Here is a 17,553-nt window from a genome sequence, read left to right as displayed (position 1 = left end):
GTTACCAAACCTGAGCACAAAACTAATTGAAGAAATTTAATTCAAGAAATTCAAACAAACAAAGCACAGACTCTCATTTTTAATTTGTGCAAATGCAGAAAAACACCGTGAAATTAATCCGTTCTGCACTGGGTGGTACCCAAGTCCCCAGAGCTTTAAGCACTTTATGACCAGTCTTTCTGTAAGTTATAGAAATTCAGCACACAGTTGGCTGACAGGTGTCCTGCTTACTGACTCAAAAAGGATTTTCAGATTTATGTTAAAAAATGAAAAGGGATGGTGGGGGGGAGGAAGGGGCGGGTGTCTTTTTTTTTTATTAAATAAAAACCAGCAACAATTACCTTCTAGCAATGGCAGAAAATGATTCAGATACAAGCATAAAGGATCACATTTGCTTTTGCAAGAAATTTGGTGAAAATAAGAGTGAATCACAAAAACATTACCTGATGTTTTCATTTTTCTTTCCTCAAAGGTGACATACAGTTTACAGAATTCAACCCTATACAAAGTAATTGAATTAAATTAAAAGGAACTGAAGGAAACTCCTTACAAGCACACAGATGGAACACAGGGTAGATGCTCAGTCCACGTAAACCAACGAAGGAACATCAGGTCCCAGGAAAGGAAACTGGTTTACAGCATGCGTGGATCTGAGTAAGCGAGAGACCTCCTCTAAAATAATAATGGATATACACCTCTAAGAAATTGATTTTGGAAAAATTCCTGTAGTAGACATTTAAAAAGGATGTCATTTTGGGTCAATACCGATACCAATGTAATGGTCAGAAATGGATCTGGCATAGACACAAAAATCATGGATCAAATTCCTCCCTCGGTCACACTCCGTTAGCTGAGATGATGAATGCTCAGGATTCGGAGCTCCCATGCTGCCTGACGTGTAATTCTACATCTCGTCCCACTGAAAAGTACAGAAAATTTTGTAAAAACAGTACAAAATGCTACCTCTCTACTAACTGCAACATAAGCAAATCAGACAATGATGACCCCTCCTGAGCTCACCCGATCCATGAGATTAGAACTGTTCAAAGGTTCAACTGAAAAGCAAGAAACATTAAGAAAAAAAAAAAAAAGTACTTTATCAGAGGCCTGAAAGCACTCAGCAACCACAGAAAATTATTTTTTGTTTGTTTGGATTACAAATAAGGAATATTGGCAAATGGCAAGAATAACCAATTTAGACAAGCACATCCCAACTCAGCATTTTGAACGGACAGCGCAATTTCTTTGTAAAACACCTAGATCAGTGTTGGTGTCATGCCCTGCACAAAATAGTGAAGTACCAGGAGCATCGTGAATACATTCGTTTTTTCCAGAAAGTGTGACTAATCCTGCAAATTTGTTTTCAAGTGTACAAGGCTCCAGTAAGGTATCTTGGCACTCAAAAAAAAAAAAATCACAAAATGGTGAAGAGGTTGCAGTGAGAGTTAAGATTGTTGCAGTACAACTACAATAGGGCTCACCTGCCTGCCCAATGTAAAAGCACTACATAGGGCAGAAGTTTAAATCCAGAGTTGATTTTCATGCGTACTTACGGTGTACAAGCTACCCAAATGGATACTGCCGCTGTGCACAAAGGACAAGCATACTCATGACAGTAAAACATCCACAAAGCGCTCGGGTCCCAGGCAGGGGCACAGGAACGGCAGGCTCATGAGCTTAGCTTCCCGAGCCAATGCAATTGCCAATCCAGCTCCAGTGGATAAAAGTGGAAAACCAAAAAAGAAATCCTTACACCTGTAAAAGATGAGTTGCAACAACCAGTCAGAAGGTAGGGGACAGCTGGAACAATAAGCTTTCCTTCCAGCCCATGCTTTACAGACCAAAGCAGGTAGAGGAAGCCCAGGAACAAATCTTGACCGTGAACTTGCACAGAATCCTGGCAAATGCACAGGGAAGCCATAACAGCACTATTATTGCCTTTGTCACAAATAACCACTGTTTTTTAAGGCCTCTGTACTCCAAATAAAGGAGAGGACCTGAAGTAACTCAAGTCTGAGAAAAAATAACTTACCAGCAGAATTATGGAAGCACAAACCTGAAATCCCATGGTGTGTCACACACAGAAAGGCAAGGGTCTTGTCCAGTCAGAATTACAGAATTTTAACCGTGGATCATGCTAGGACAACACAAAAGTAAAAGATGCCCAGTGTTTAAACAGCTTTTAAGAATCACTGAGAATATCAGCAGAGGTGTTGAGATTTTCGTGCCCTCTCTTAATTTGATTGTATCATCACACAGGTCACAAGCAATACATGTGCAATACCTCTCTTCACCCTGTAAGATTCCAGTTACTGAATTCTCTTTAGAAAGAATATTTTTTTCCTGCATTAGACATTGTTGCAATTCAGACCTGGGATGACATTTTCATGATAACTTTCACTTATAAGCTTAAAACACTGGCGACACTCCAAACACAGTGCTTTACATGGCATGGTCTTTTGAAATGAAGAACATTTCATTTTGCTCAGTTGATGGCAAACAGTTTCAAGAATGAGAGTCTGGAACGCTTGGGTGCCATGAGATTCTTTTGCTGCCGAGTTGCTTGTTTTGTTTGTCTGTTTTAAATTAAACCCACCGATACAGAATAACTATGTGTAACTAGGCAGCTAATAGTATATCACAAAGCAGGATGCAAATCATTTTTAGAGCATCATTTTTAAACACAAAAACAATCAACATGTGATTACAAAAGTTTAATGAAAGACACCATATCTGTATACTAGAAGGAATGCATTGAAGGTTAGGCCCCCACCTAGAGATGGAAATTAGGAGGTTTGGTGTCCTTATCCGGTACGGACGCTGGGAGAGAAAGGTTTGTCCAGGGGGTGAGAGCTGCAGCCCACCCAGCCCCACAGGAAGCCTCACACCCATCAACGCCGCTTGCTGCCCGAAGCTGGCGGCTGCAAACAGCCTCCCCACGGCAGGCTGAAACGATCAGCATCCTTCGGAGCTGAGTTGTGCACACAAGCTGATATCAAATGTGAAGCCAGCAAGAAGAGAAAAGTCATTTTACATCCTCCGCATCCTGATCTTGTAGCAATGAGACCAAAGCTCTGTACAAGCACAAGGATGCAGGATTAAAGCATACAAATGAAAGCTGAAAAGTCTCTTTAAAAACAAGATGAGATGACTTGAGAGGGCAATTCGAGGCAAAAGAGGAATTCTGTTTTGTTTGTGATTCCAAGGCTGGAGCCAAACATCACAATTCAGTAGGGCAGTTTTATTTAAACTACCACAAAAAAAAGAAGAGAATTGCCATTTTCTAGAAAGCGCCTGTGAAAGCCAGGAACCCTGCCAGGCCGGCTAATAGCACTCGCTGCTGAGGGCAGATTATGCTCCCTCTCCCCCAAACCCATCAGGATTAACACCAATAAGCAAACGTGAGAACCCAGGAGAGGCTCTGACAGTAGCACTCCACTGCAATTAACTCATTCCCTCAAAACACAGCCATTTACATCAATCAGCAAATACAGAGATGGAGAAAAGAAGAGACAGAAGTTTCACCAATACTTCTGACCCTATATTTAAACCATGTCACGTGGTACCGCATGTCAAAGTCATTTATGTGATTACTTAATGATTCTGCGCATCAACATGTTTCATAGGCTTAATTAATAAAAATGCTCTGCTGGAAATCAAACTGATTCTGCTTTGCTTAAAGGCAGGGGGAAGGAAGCTACAGTTTCAGCATTATGTCAGGAAAGAAAAAAAACACCACCTCCCTCCTCCCCCTCCCAAAAATACAGTGTGAGAATCGTTGGTCTGTCAGGATCACCAAGCACCACATCACATACAAGCTTTGCTAGATCAGGGACAGCGCTCAGCAAATTATGAAGCTGGGTTCTGTTTCAATACGCTGTTACCCCTATCATCACACCCTTTTCAAATCCCAAATTCGGATTTTTCCAAATCTGTCTATAAAACAATCTGTACTTGATCCTATTGTAATAGCTATGAGTAGTCATACTCATACCATGGGGAGTCAGACCACAAAGTAAATACAGGTTTAAAATATTATCACATTGGGACATCCTGGGGACTCAAGGCAAAGGGCAAAGTGATCACTCTAAGCTTTTGATAGTTGTGCCAACAAAACTGCAGCCAACAGCAGTCTTCACCAGGGCACAGGCAGTGGAAACAATGTCATTTGCATGCATCTGTTGCCACTTGCTAAGGAGTGCTTTGCTAAGGACAGAAAAGGACAGCTACTCCAGCACAAGCACACTGGGCCTGACCACAGGTTTCAAAACTAGCCAGAGAAATTACAATTTTCTTTTGTATGGTTGAACATTCACTGAGTATCTTCTTATATATGCAAGGATACCTAGGTATGTAACCTCACTTGTCAGAATCCTTTATCTTTGTGTTAATTTTATGACCACTCAGTTCTCCTTCTGCTTGTGGGATGAAAGCAAATCGATGGAGGGGAAGGGTCACTGCCAAAGGTCATCTATATTTAATGCAATTTCATGTGCTGGGTCACATAGCATTCCCAGACTGAAAAGAAGGCTCTGTTGCTAGGACTTAAGAAAGAAAAACCACCAGTTGAAGGCAGCGTACAGTCACACTACACGCAGCTGTCAATCACTTCTTACTGTGGCTTCCAATTTGTTCAGAATAACTAGAAGAGTTGGAAGGCTTCCTCTAAGTGCACCATTCTGTTATGGGGGGAAAAAGTTTTTGGAGGGTTCACATTCATTTCATTAGAAACAAGCCCACAGGATTCACTTATTCCCAGTAGCATGAGCTCTGTTAATTCACTAAGCTTGCTTACACAGCAAAGGATTTGCTGTTACACATCCCACACCAAAAGGAAAGGGGAAAAAAAAAAAAGCAGCCTATTTCAGCTGCTTACTTTAAGTTTGTACGACATACTGCTGCACTTAGTGAGGTTCCAAGTTCGGGAAGCATGCTTACTCGAGAAAACATTGCAGCATATGTTTAATTTCAAGCATGTGCTTTCCACATCCCACTGCACTCATGCACATGGCTGACTAAAGACTTCAGTATACACTGGTGTGCTCCTCTGAATCCAGGCCAGGATACTTGAACAGCTCCATAAAGTCATTTTAGATGCTCATCTGACGAGAAAAAAAAGACTTTCTTTCAAAATATCAGGCTCCGTCAATACATGCAAGTATGTGACAGACAAAGTGACGAAAGTTTGCAGCACCTGACGTGCAAGTTAGAAGAGAAGGTAAGAGACACGCAGAGCATCAGGCCTGCTTTAATTCAGGCACACTTCATTTTTCTGGAATGCAACAGCAATCGCTGCCGTTAAGTTTTCCATGCATGAATAACTACAGCAAAATAACGCTCAGTGTCTACAGCTGCCTGCAGGCTCCAGGAAAACTTGCTCATATACAACACGTATTTTACACTTGCCATGGAAACAGGAAGTTTCATTGGTAGAAATCAGAGCAGTGTGTAATCAAAACGGACCTATAATGTAAGGTTCGGTTCAAGACATAACTCACGTACCTGGAAACACCAGAACTTAAACAGCCAAAACAGCTTAATCCAGATCTACACTAGCATGAGTGGCAGTCCAAAATAACTACCATTTTAGCTCGTCCTGCTTGTCTGTCATACTTCTGGCATTCAAGGAAGAAGAGATTTTAACATGCTAGAATGTACATGCACCTATGCATATAAAACTAGATAACCTAATATATATCAGCATGGGTTTGATCAGAAGGTCTACTTATTACAGACCAGTCTGAGAGATAAAATATTAATTCACAAGGCTAAGTGAAAACTACAATATGTCTGTATTTTAGTAAAGCCTTTAACAGAGTATCTCAATCTGTAAACTGAGCTCGAAGTGGACACCCCATCTAAAAAAGTAAAAGCCCACACAAATCAGCTGCAGCATGTTACAGAGAACCACGGTAAACAGCAAAAGGCAAGCGAGCTAAAACAATCTGTGATCTACTTTGTCTTAGCCTACTTTTTACTAGGCAAGGAGGAAAGCAGCTTCTTGTTCTAGTCACATCAAGAGATTAATAATATTAATTCAGAATAGCAGTAAGCAGAGATAGGAAACAACAATACAAAACAGACAATTAACGAATACCTTCTCTTGCTACGATTCTAAACTTTCTGAAACTAAAGGCACTTAGTAGCACGCAGAACAGAGTCTTGCAGATGGAAATACTGTTCCTGCAGTTCCTTGCCTGGGCTAAGCTTGGGTTACAGTGCCTTGCGCTGCCAGTGCTCCTTAGTCTGGAGCGGGCTGGCCATCCCGGGGGTGTAAATCACACTCCGCAGCCCACAGCACACCATGGATGGGATTATTCTGGCTCTCCTATTAATGTTCCGCACCCCACATACAGAAAGCCATAAGCAGCCATAAAGGAGACGGACAAGGTTACAGATCCCAGGCTTCCGCGTGCTCTGGAAGCGCCATACAAATATCAGTTTCATACATAGAAGACAGAAAATGAGGTGGACAAGTCTCACATTCTAAACAATGAGTCAATTGCCTCTGCAGCATCACATCACAGCGCGCGTGCCATTTAGCCCTACACACTCTGCCCTCGTCGCCTTCTGTTCCCAGCGCAGGCAGGCAACGCATCACGCTACAGAGAGCAAAAATTACAGTTCTTTGCCACATTTCCTTCTGCCGAGAGAAAGACGTCTTTTTCCCCTTGTTCTCTCTAGACACCAATGTGTCCATTAGAGGTCTTCCTTGTTCTTTCAAGTGGGAATTCAACTCCCAAGGACATGCATATGGCTTGGACCACACCTCCAAACCTAGAACCTAGCTCTACCTGGCTTACCATTTCAGAAGGCAGGAGGTGCAGATCAACCTGCGTGCTCTGAGGTTACAGAAACACCGTAATGGCTGAGGTCGTGCCCAGGGGGCTGCAGTAATCAAGTGTCCCCTCTAATTTGTCACTAATAAGTAAGATCTCCTGGGCAGGGACAAGCAGGCTTTAATATACAGTAGAAGGGAGCCTAATAATGTCACCAATAATGTACACCCTGTGGCTAACATTTACAAAGAGACATTTTTACTGCTGCATGGAGAAAGGAAGGGAAAAAGCCTCCTCTTGTTGGCATACACACGCATGCACGCACACACAGGCGCACACTGTTCAAAATTGTTTGAAGAGCTTGTGGTCTTGTTGTTAAACGAGTTGTGAATATTTCCAAAAAGCCTAAACACCAGACAATGGCAGCACATTGCTAAAGAATGTTTAAGGGGCTTAGGCTGATCTGATAATTGCCTAGTAAGACAAAAGCAGAAACAGCTTACAGAAGTAAAGGACGTCAGTTTGAGAGAGGTTTCAGAAAAGCTGATCTTTAATTTTTAAGATGACATAGCATACACCACACAGAACCGAAAAAAAACCACTGACTACGATATGAAAATGGAAAGGCTTTTCCATCAGGAGAACAAATCAGTGTTTACGTGCACATTCAGAGAACAGCCATCCAGAACTCCGTGTTCAAAAGAGCAAGTCTTCCCACTTGCTCCGATCCATCGTAAGACACCCAACTAAGAGCAATTTTTGTTTAATACAGTCCAAAGGCGTGAGCACAATGTGAACACATGACTTGAACTTTCATTTTTTCTCCCCAAACTATCTAGATGAAGGAGCCAGGGCACGTAAAACATAGATCTTACACAAATCAGTGTTTCGTCTGCAACGCTGGTCTTGTTTCTATAGTCAAAACCATCTAAATTAGAGCTGGATGAATCCAGCAAAAATACATCTGTGAACATTTTTTTGGCCTGTTAAAATGCTTACGTTCATACACTTCCACATCAGTATTCTGCACGTATCCCACCCTCACATTTAGACAAAAGGAGTGGCCTCTGGCTCAGATGGCCCCCCAGCAACAAATCCTTGGAGGCTGGGCAAGTACAACTGAGAAAGTAACACCTTATTCTTATTATCTTCCCCTGGCACAGCTGTCGGAGACAGAGCACTGCAGTCTGAGCCAACGTGGCTATTTCTACAAACATTCATGCTGGTAAGTGGGAAGCAAATTTTAGATTCATGTGAAGAGGGTTATGCGTAACATCAACCTCCCTGCCCGCGCGCACACATACACACCAGAAACACTTAACATATCCCATGAGGAAACAGGAACAACAACATCTGATCACTCAGCCCAGGCTGAATACATAGAAGAACTTTTTCTAAATATTGAAAGAATTAAAAAAAAATCCAAACATCCCTAAAATAGTCAACAAGTAACCATGAACACACTTGAAATCAAATTCTTGGCATTGCAATTCCACTAGCAGAAAAAGAAAAGCTAATATATTCATGAAAATTTGCTCTATTTTCATATGCATGTTAAGGAAAATCAGAGCCTAACTTTCACCTGAAAGTGCATACTATGCTCGGAGAGCCCTCTGAGGATCAACTGCATCTGTAATGCAGATATATGTAATGTACCTAAGAGGTTCTATAACAAGTAAAGACCGTAAATTGAGAGACCCTAGATACGAATGCAAACAAATGAAAGTCTTAGAAGACAGTGTGCTATCACTAAGCAGTGCAACATCACATGCATGGTACCACAAAGCAATAAGCACTGTTCTTTTACAGTAAGTACAGCTATGCGTTCTATGTCATAGTTCTGTAATATTTATTAAATAGAAAAATCAATAAATTAGATAGCAAATCTCACGTACTCAGCACAACTCTGAATGAAGTCTGTGCAACATTTTAACAGTTAGACATTTATTGCAGATAGAGGCAGTTTCTCTGTTAGGTTTGTGATCGGTTGTAGTTAGGACTTTGTTAGGACTGAAACATACATTTCAAATGAGAAGCTGGCAAAGAATAAACACATCTGAGAGATGGAAAAGGCAAGAACTCCAAACTCACTGAATACATAACCTGTTTTTCCACAAGATGCATTTTAATTACATTTTGCAGATGTTTTTTTGAATCTTTTGCCACAGCATGTGAAATTAATTTTTGAGGGGAGGGAATGCAAGAGAAGCTTTACTATATTTACATGTTAAATAGTATTTGCTGGTCTAGGCATGGTAAAAAGCGTTCTGCTGTTCCAGGGCAGCACTTTCCAGGGACACTACCCACTGATTTCCAGGTCTCAGTAACTCAGCAGTGACAGCATTCCCCTTGTGTAGGTACGTGCATACACAAACTAGTCCTCTGTCTTAAGCAAATTTGGAGTCTTGATGTACGATGGATTCCCATTCTTGTTCCACACAGCTGGAAGCAAAAGCTAAAAATGGCCACTTTTCACTGCCGTTTTAAAATTTAAAAGAATTTTCCAATATTTAGAAAAGCTACATTTCAGCAACAAATGAATTAAAAGAAAAAAAAAATCTTTTTCCATTACCTATTTTAAGCAATGCTTTGACTTATTGCAAGGGGGACAGACGAACAAGATATATGTGTAGATCTTCACTTGAAATGTAGGCAGGAGAGACAGTCCAGTGCATTTGCAGAGTATTTTGGTTTAAGCAGTTCAAAGAATACTTTCTTCTTCAAAGTCAAATTTCACCACCACTGGCCGGGTCATGTTCCACTTCTTATTTCGATTCCTATCCTCGATGAACTCCTGGTAAGGATCTTTCTTTGAAATAGCTTTCTTCGAGCGTACATAGCCAAAAAAGACAGTTAATGCCAGGAAAGAGTAAAACAACATGACAAAGAGGATGAAGAAATAGGCATTGTCATATGGTTTGTATTGTGGCTCTTTTTGTTCTGTAGCATTTTTCCTTGTGTCCAGGTTCCTTTCCAAAAGTTGCAGAACACATTGTGAGATGAGAGAAGCTAGAGCTGTTTGGTTCATGTTGGTGAATTAAAAAGCATGTAAGAAAACACGGAGGAGAACGAGCGCCGAGGGGCCCCAAGCAATGCTTCATTGAAGTGGGAATCTATCCACTCGCTTTAACAGGACTTGGATCTGGCCTCTAATCATTTCCTCTTTTGGTAAGGAATGCTGTTAAGCACTTATTGGGTCTCAGTCATTTGATAATAAGGCATTTGGCTGATAAGCCTGCCTTGCCTGTGAAGTGAAGTCTATTAATAATAACAATAATGGAACAATAACAAATCCTTGAGACGTACATCTGCCAGGCAGTTTTAAACGTGGGATTTTTTCTTTCCTTTCCCCCTCACCATATTTGGTGAACAGATCTGCTCAGGTCACTGAGTGAAAACATTTAAAAAGCTCTAGCTGAATATCGTAGAGGTCTGGCGGAAAAAATAAAATAAAACAAAACGCAACCCAGAAACAAAACACACCCTCAGTGAAGGAAGGTGCTTAAGTCTGTCTCTCATTTGACGCATGTAAACAAGTCACACACATTTGCAGACAAGCATCTCTAACTGCCCTTCTCAGGTGCAATCTCTCGGCATCACAGTTGGCAGGCTGTGCAAGAAGACGGCCCAGAGTCTGACACCCTTCCACGCAGTCCCTAGAGAAAGTCCATCAAAACACATTGCCTGTTGCGCGAACGCCAGCATTCAGGATAAGAAAGGGTTTTCAATTTAAGTACTGATAATGTTGTTTTCAGCCAGATGCCATCAGTAAATTAAACATGAAATTTTAACTCTGCGCTGAAATATGACAGCCTCAGAGCTCAAGCAGGAAGTTGAATAACGTCTGTGTGAGCATTAGGGCTGGTAGTCTGTAACTGCATGTTGCCACAGATATGGACCACACTGGAAAAATGTAAGAGAATAATACCCAAACAGGAAAGAACAGCCTGTAAAGTTGTTCTGGAAAATGAAAACCTTGACTGTCACGGACAAGTGGACTACACTGAATATTTTCAGGCAAGGAGTAAGGGGGTTAAATCTTCTTCAGTGTGGTTTGTCACAGGTCATGTCTCCTTGCATGATAATAGCAGAGCAGTGCTCTGCGGATTCCTGCTTCCTATTGTGTTTTACAGGCTAGGTCACTCTAAAGTAAATTGTTGTTTTACAAAGTAGTGAAACCTTATCTTGCTACAAAAAAAAAGTCCTTACTGCCACAAACGACAATGCCAGCTGTTTCTTTCTGTGATCTGAATTCTGGAGAGTAAGCACCATGACTTTGAAGTGGAGAGCACATCACCCGACTAGCAGTTTGCCAACTCTGAACTGTTTCTTTAGGCCTGACCCCCTGAACTGATTGTATGATGACTAATTCACATGCTAAGATTGCAGTATATCGGTATCACTAAACAGCCTGCATTTGTCATTAAGGGTTTCTTGTAAAAAGAAAGATGAAAGTGAAGTCTGTAATTTTATATGAGTAGCAGACTATGGTATAAGTACATTTAGAATATGCCACTTCTAGAAGAAATGTTCAGCTCCACATTTTAACTATTTGTTTTAAGATCAGCCTAAAAGAAGAAAAAAAAGAAGGAAAGAAAGAAAGAAAAAAAAATCCTTATAAAGAGCAATGCCAAATCCTGTTCTTGGTTAGAGCCAAGTTATTGGGAGAGATCTTATTCACCTATTCTCGTTCGTGAAGGAGAACAGATTTAGAGGACCTAATAGTGTTTTGAGGACAGAGAAGAAAAGCATTATGGTCAGTTTAACTACAAATAAAATGCATTTATTAAACTAGTATAAGAACTTCAGGGGAACTATGCCCAATTTATATTCATGTAACTGGAAAAGGATTTTCATTTAGGTTTTGCAACTTTTCCAGAACTCTGTAAACTCTCATTGTTTGTTTGTTTTTTAAAGAATTCGCTTCAGTAAAAGGAGCATGAGATTCTACATAAATTAAATTGGACACAAGCTAATCCCTGTAAATTTCTTGCTTGCTTGAAAAACCCACGACCTCTGTTTGCCAAGTTTATTGGGCTTTCTAGTACGAGCAATCATAGGTAAACAAATAAGGGGGGGGGGGGGGGGGAGAAGAGGACAGACAGACAATAGGATGCTGCAACTGCATAGAGAAACAAGTGACAAGAATCACACCTGTGGATTTGCAGTGACATTTTTGGGTTTACCATGAGTGAGTAGTGCTATGCCTACACTTCACCGTGCTCCTTCAGAGCCGCAGCACCCTACTTCTTGAGGTGCACAGTGCTTATTTCTTGAAGCGTTTTAATTCATACTACCCTATTCAGTGAACTGACTGTTCCACATATCTAAGCAGTTGCCTATGCTTCTTAACAGAGCAGCACAGAAATTTGTACTTTCTCTCCTCATGTTTTACAGGGTCAGATCCACACTAGCCTGAGCCTGGAACCAAGATTACTGTGCTAATACTAGACCACAAATCTGAATATGTAGGCTTTCCAGAGGTAGCTTTCTAACTCAGAATCCAGGTACAATAAACTCAGTTCTATACCTTCCTTTTCAGACATACTGCAGGATATTCAGGTCTCCCCCACAAGTGGAACTACTTTAGGTCACAGCAAGCCCATCATAATCAATACTACATTTTACCAGTTTCCACGTAACTACTCATGGTGTAAGTCTCCACATAATGTAACAAATGATGACACACAAAGGAAGACTTGCAACCTTAACACTGCCCACTTTAGGCAAGGTTTAAAGGCTCTGCATACACATGTACAAGACCATTACAAACCAAGGAATACACATACCATAGCAGACAAACTCTTCTGCCTCCAAGCTCAAAGGTTTAGATATGGCCTCCAGGCATTAGAGCCTCAACAGCACTCCTAACAGCCTTAGGAAGTATTATGCACCACAGCATAGCTTATTCCTTGCTGCTTCAGAAGAGCTTGCAGATGAGAGCAGTTTGCAAAAGGCTGATAGAACTCAGCTGTGCTGCCCTGAGGTTTGCTCTTCCGGAAGTGCTCTTGCCCAAACACACCTGTATCAGGAGACAGATTACATGACCCAACCCCAATTACAGGGAAATGTTCATTCACTGGTCTGCTCCTCTAATACAATCTAGTTTCATTGTAACTTAGGGTGATCTGTGTACTGTTTTTGTGTTTAGTTGAACAAATTGATGTTCTGTTAGGCTACGCAAACAAACACTGCTTTAGAGTTGCTTTTTTCTCTCCTTTCTTTTCACCCTCCCCCTAACAGCTAAAAGTACATAATGGTGCTTTGAACAAGATCCTAAAGAGCTATTTCCATAAAGTGGTCCAATTCTTTTTAGAGATGTAAGTACACAAAATTCTTCAAATGTGGGGGGACAATGAGTGAAGATTAAAAAGAAAGTAAAAGATTAAAAGGAAAAGACCATAAGAAAGACTCAAAGGGGGGGAAAAAGATCAAAAAGAGGATTAACCATGTTACTTGTTGTTTTTCAGAAATTAAAGAAGTATGGAGGATAAGGAATTTGTTTCCTTTTGGCCCTAGAAAAATGCCAATTATGGTAGCTAAATTGCCAGGATCACATATCACTATGCTTTGGAAATGTGAGAAATGGATGGGAAATATAAACACAGGGCAATAGCTTACAGTTATGTTATGAATTAAGCTACAAAAATATCAAGATTTAGTCACTGAATAAGCTGCCAAAGTTAATCTTTCCTGATGAACTTGAGCAGAATCAGAATACAGGCAACAGAACTGTAGTTTCACAGATCAAAATTGCCTGACTTGCTCATCTTTCCTATCACCAGTCCTCACGCACCTAAAATTTCCACTAAAATCAAAGGAAAGTGCCTGAGTGCACATGGACATAAGATGGAGCTCCTTATCTATTGTGCATATTCAATTTAGTTTTTTTTTTTTTTTTTTTTCAAGTTTGGGGATTAAAAAAATGATATACATGGAGTCCCTTTTTGGCAAGAGAGTTTGTGATACTACCCACAGTAGTATAGCTTTTGTTTTCATTTAAAGTTTTAAGACATAATAGCAGAATAACCTTCGGGGGGTAGTGGGAGGGAACAGACAGGGAGACACAGCTTCCTCCCAGGTCCTTTAAATATAAGGCATTAGTACAGCCCTTTACTGATGACGATGGCAAAAGGAGGCAGGCAGATTCCTGCTGCAAGTTTGAAGTGTCTAAAGCTCGGTTATGATTTCCCTAGATCTACAGGGTAATTTCACCCAAGCCAACTATTTTTACAGAGGCCCACCAGCTGTTTTCACCCTGCTCAGCTCCCACTGAGGTGAGCCTGGCCAGCCCTGGGGACAGCTGCCCAGCCCAGGGCGACAGCCAGGAGGGCCTGCCCAAATGATGGGGTCTTCATGCCTGAGACTTTGTCAAGGTCTCAGCCCCAGCACTCACAATCCAGACTGAGACATGATCTGACAAAATGCTCTGAAAGCAAAGCCAGCCTAAAGCTAAGGCTCACAGGAGCAGTCTATTTTGGATCCAAAGTGCACTTATTAAACAAATCCCCAGATCCCTCTCACCAGCAACACCGGTCCTGACAGTGCCACATCACTGCTCACACATAGACAGATCTTCTGGGACCGCCACAACACTGATGTGGCTCCAATATGTCCCACGGTAGCACCTGCAAAGGCAGGAGGATTTAATTTTTCACAGTGCCCCATGTGACAGAAGCTGAGTGCGGAAATGGCAACCCCAGAAGACAGACTGAGGCTCTGCCCTGGGTGTTGCATTCAGCTGCCCCTTGCTGATGCCACATGCTTAAGGAAAAGACATATTTAGCAGTAGTGAGGAGCCCAGCACTGCCTCCTGTCCCTGGCCACCATGCACCTTCCCCAGGACAGCAGTCCACACGCGTGAAGCTCTAGTAGGGCTTCACCTTCAGGAGAAAACACCCTGCAGGTTTCTCAGAGGCTTCCCAGTGCCAATCTTGCTGCCTCCCCTGCCTGCCCGCACAGAAAGCCAGGCTTCTGGGTGAGACAAGATGGCAGCTGCTCTGCCCTCACATGCTGCAGCACCCAGTCACGCCAGCCCCCGCAGCCGAGTGCTGTCCCCTCCCTGCTCCCACTCCTGAGCTTCCCTGGCCCCAGCAAGTGACAGCCCCCAACAGCCAGCCCTTTGCTCTGCCCAGAGCTGCCTCCCTCCTGAGCTGGCAGGCACCATGTCCCCACAGGATGGGTGCTGCACAGCAGGTCCCCAGCACCCCCCCTTGTGCCATCCCCGGGGCCCACCGTGGCCTCCCAAAAACTCCTCATGCGGCCTGGGACCCAGCCTCTGTGAGGGCAGTCACACAGCTGTATGCCACACACAGCACATACACTTATGCCAGTAGCTTACACTACTCTGTGCTTGAAAAGCCCTCTGAGGTATAAAAGGAAAGCTGAACTTCATCTTACTTCTGTAATGCGTGTTCATCATCCCCTTTTCAACTCAGGCAATTCTGACTGCTTAAAAATTTACCTCAGGTTTTACTCCCAGGTGAAACAGGTACCACTTCTGAAGCACTGCACTTCACGTTGGTGCTCTGGGAGCCTCTGATGCTCTCCAAGGCTCCATTCTTCCCCCCAACACCAAATTAAATTTTCAGGTTGCGTATGGCTTGCAGCCCATAGGAATTCACAATGCTGGGAAGGTGCTCGCGGCCAGAAATGCTCTGCCCCACAGCCTGCCAGGGGGACACCGTGGCAGCACTGCTTCCCTGTTGTCTGTGGGCATGCAGGTCTCACTGAGGCACCAGGGCAGCCGCCAATTTTGGAAAGAGCGGGTGAGAGAGAAGCTTGTTAAGCTGACACTGTGCTGGGAAAAAAGATCCTGCTGGCAGGCACCAGCGGAGCAGAAAGGCTTAAGGCTGCCAGAGAGGTGCTGGGGAAGCGGCCGTGGAGCAGGAGGCAGCCCCAGCCCATGCTTGTACCCTGAGAGACTGTGGGCAGAGTCACTGGGGTGCCAGGACAACGATGGAAGTAGGGAATCTGACAGCATGGGGAGTCGTCAGCTGGAGACAACCACCTCCAGGAGAACCAGGCTGGTCAAACGGTGGTAGCAGACCTGACAGAGGGCCAAGGTCCCCGCGAGTTTCTGCACCTCATGAAGGGCAAGGCCTGAATAACAGCGGCTCACCTCACCGCCCCTGAACCCCTCATTGGCCCTTTGTCACAGTAGATGCAGGGGGCTAAAAGAGCAAAGCCTCTGGAGATTTGTAAACTTTGTAATTATTCCAGTATTCACTGCGGGGACATTCAAGTGAGGGAAAAGAAATTTTGTCTGTCTCAGAGCAGAGTGCATGTAACAATCATCCTTAAAAAGCTAAAATTTTATAGGTATATCCACTTGAGATCATTATAAACAAATATGTATCTGTGGGGAGAAAAATATTTGTGAAAATGAAATTGCATCCATAAGAAAAAAGCATGGATAATTGCACAGAGACATAAGCAAAACTGAGAACATAGTCATATACAGCACAAGGAAAGATACCAGCACAAGTGCTGAGAGGAGGAGAAGAGACAAGTAGCTTAGCATTTGGTTATGGCCTAAGGGACAAACTTCACTGAAGATGAAGACACCGAATAGTTAATAAAGCTTCTGAACTGTTTCCAATTCTCAGACAAGGAAGCAATAGTTCTGCTCTTATCAGCAATTGCTCTTTCATATTTGTGTACCAAGCTAGCTTTATTAAATTATTCAGCAAGGGTCAAATGCGATGTGTCTTCCTAGTTTTATTATGATTTTTATGACATTGCCTGAGTAGTTGAATAATAAACAGTGCATGACAAAATGCTACAGTGCCTGAGATATCCACAGGCACTCCAGATTACGACCTCTACAGTCATCAATTCTGAGGTAATATAAGTACATAAAATGAAGATTTAAGCTATATGTGAGCACTACTACGTGTCGCTTGTGGAAGCACGACAGCAAAACAGAACCAAGCTCCAGCACTATATATATATACTGATTTTGAAGCCTGCTTGTATGATAAATAGTTTGTAAGTTTTAGAACCTGTCCCATGCTGACTAATAATCTCATTAGCTGAAGTCTTCAGCTCCCTATGACTGATGAGAGCTTCCCAGCCTGTGATGAGCTGCCCAAAAATGCTGGGACAGAATAGGTAGCAAAAATCTGACAGACCAAAGTGCCCATTACCTACAATGACTGCAGAAGGAGATTGCAATTTTGATTATTTTACAATAGACAAAGATTGGGAACAGATTCAAATCAACTCGTGTGATTAACCCTATAACTCCATATAAATACATGCACTGAATTATAAGTACAGAATAAAGGAAAAGATGCACAAAACTTTTTCAGCAGTGGCTAATGAGAATTGCAATGTCAAATCCTTAATCTAAATGAAATACATATCTAATATTAATTGAACAAAAATTTAGCAATTTAGTGTAGTTATTTGTGTCATTCCAGATTATTTTTGTCTGGCTCTAGGCAACATCTAGATGTTATTGGAAAAGCCAAAATAAATTAAAAATGGGATCTTCTAATCAGGATACAGGTATTCTTACAATTATTAAGTGAGCAACTGAACAATACAAAGAGGTTTATGAATTCAAGCTGTTCCTGATTTCTGATGGTCTCATTGATATTGCCTCAATTTTATTTCTTGTTATTTTATACAGACATACCTTTTAGTAATCCACTTCATAGACATGAAGGTCATAAGACTTTATGGATAGAAAACATTGAAAACTTTCATGGCTACTAATGCAGAAAAAAACTTTTGCTTTACATGTTAGCAGTAACTGACCGCACTCTGA

The 17,553-nt window shown here is 42.1% G+C and overlaps 1 long non-coding RNA gene across 2 annotated transcripts; it reads right to left on the bottom strand.

Moving 5' to 3' along the window:
- Nucleotides 1-417: 417 nt before the first annotated feature.
- Nucleotides 418-13,139, bottom strand: LOC106036157 (uncharacterized). 2 transcript variants are annotated; one of them, XR_001207127.3, is made up of 4 exons: nucleotides 12,569-13,139; nucleotides 2,033-2,137; nucleotides 1,554-1,755; nucleotides 418-919 (listed from the first exon to the last, which is right to left on the bottom strand). It is a non-coding gene; the product is annotated as an uncharacterized lncRNA (long non-coding RNA). The 2 variants fall into 2 exon arrangements; XR_001207128.3 differs by having other exon boundaries at nucleotides 2,057-2,137.
- Between the last annotated feature and the right edge of the window lie 4,414 nt (nucleotides 13,140-17,553).

This window comes from Anser cygnoides, chromosome 9 (assembly GCF_040182565.1).
Source record: "Anser cygnoides isolate HZ-2024a breed goose chromosome 9, Taihu_goose_T2T_genome, whole genome shotgun sequence".
Classification (NCBI taxonomy): Eukaryota; Metazoa; Chordata; class Aves; order Anseriformes; family Anatidae; genus Anser; species Anser cygnoides.
The sequence above is the reverse complement of the archived record's forward strand: the minus strand, read 5'-3'. Positions and strand labels throughout refer to the sequence as shown.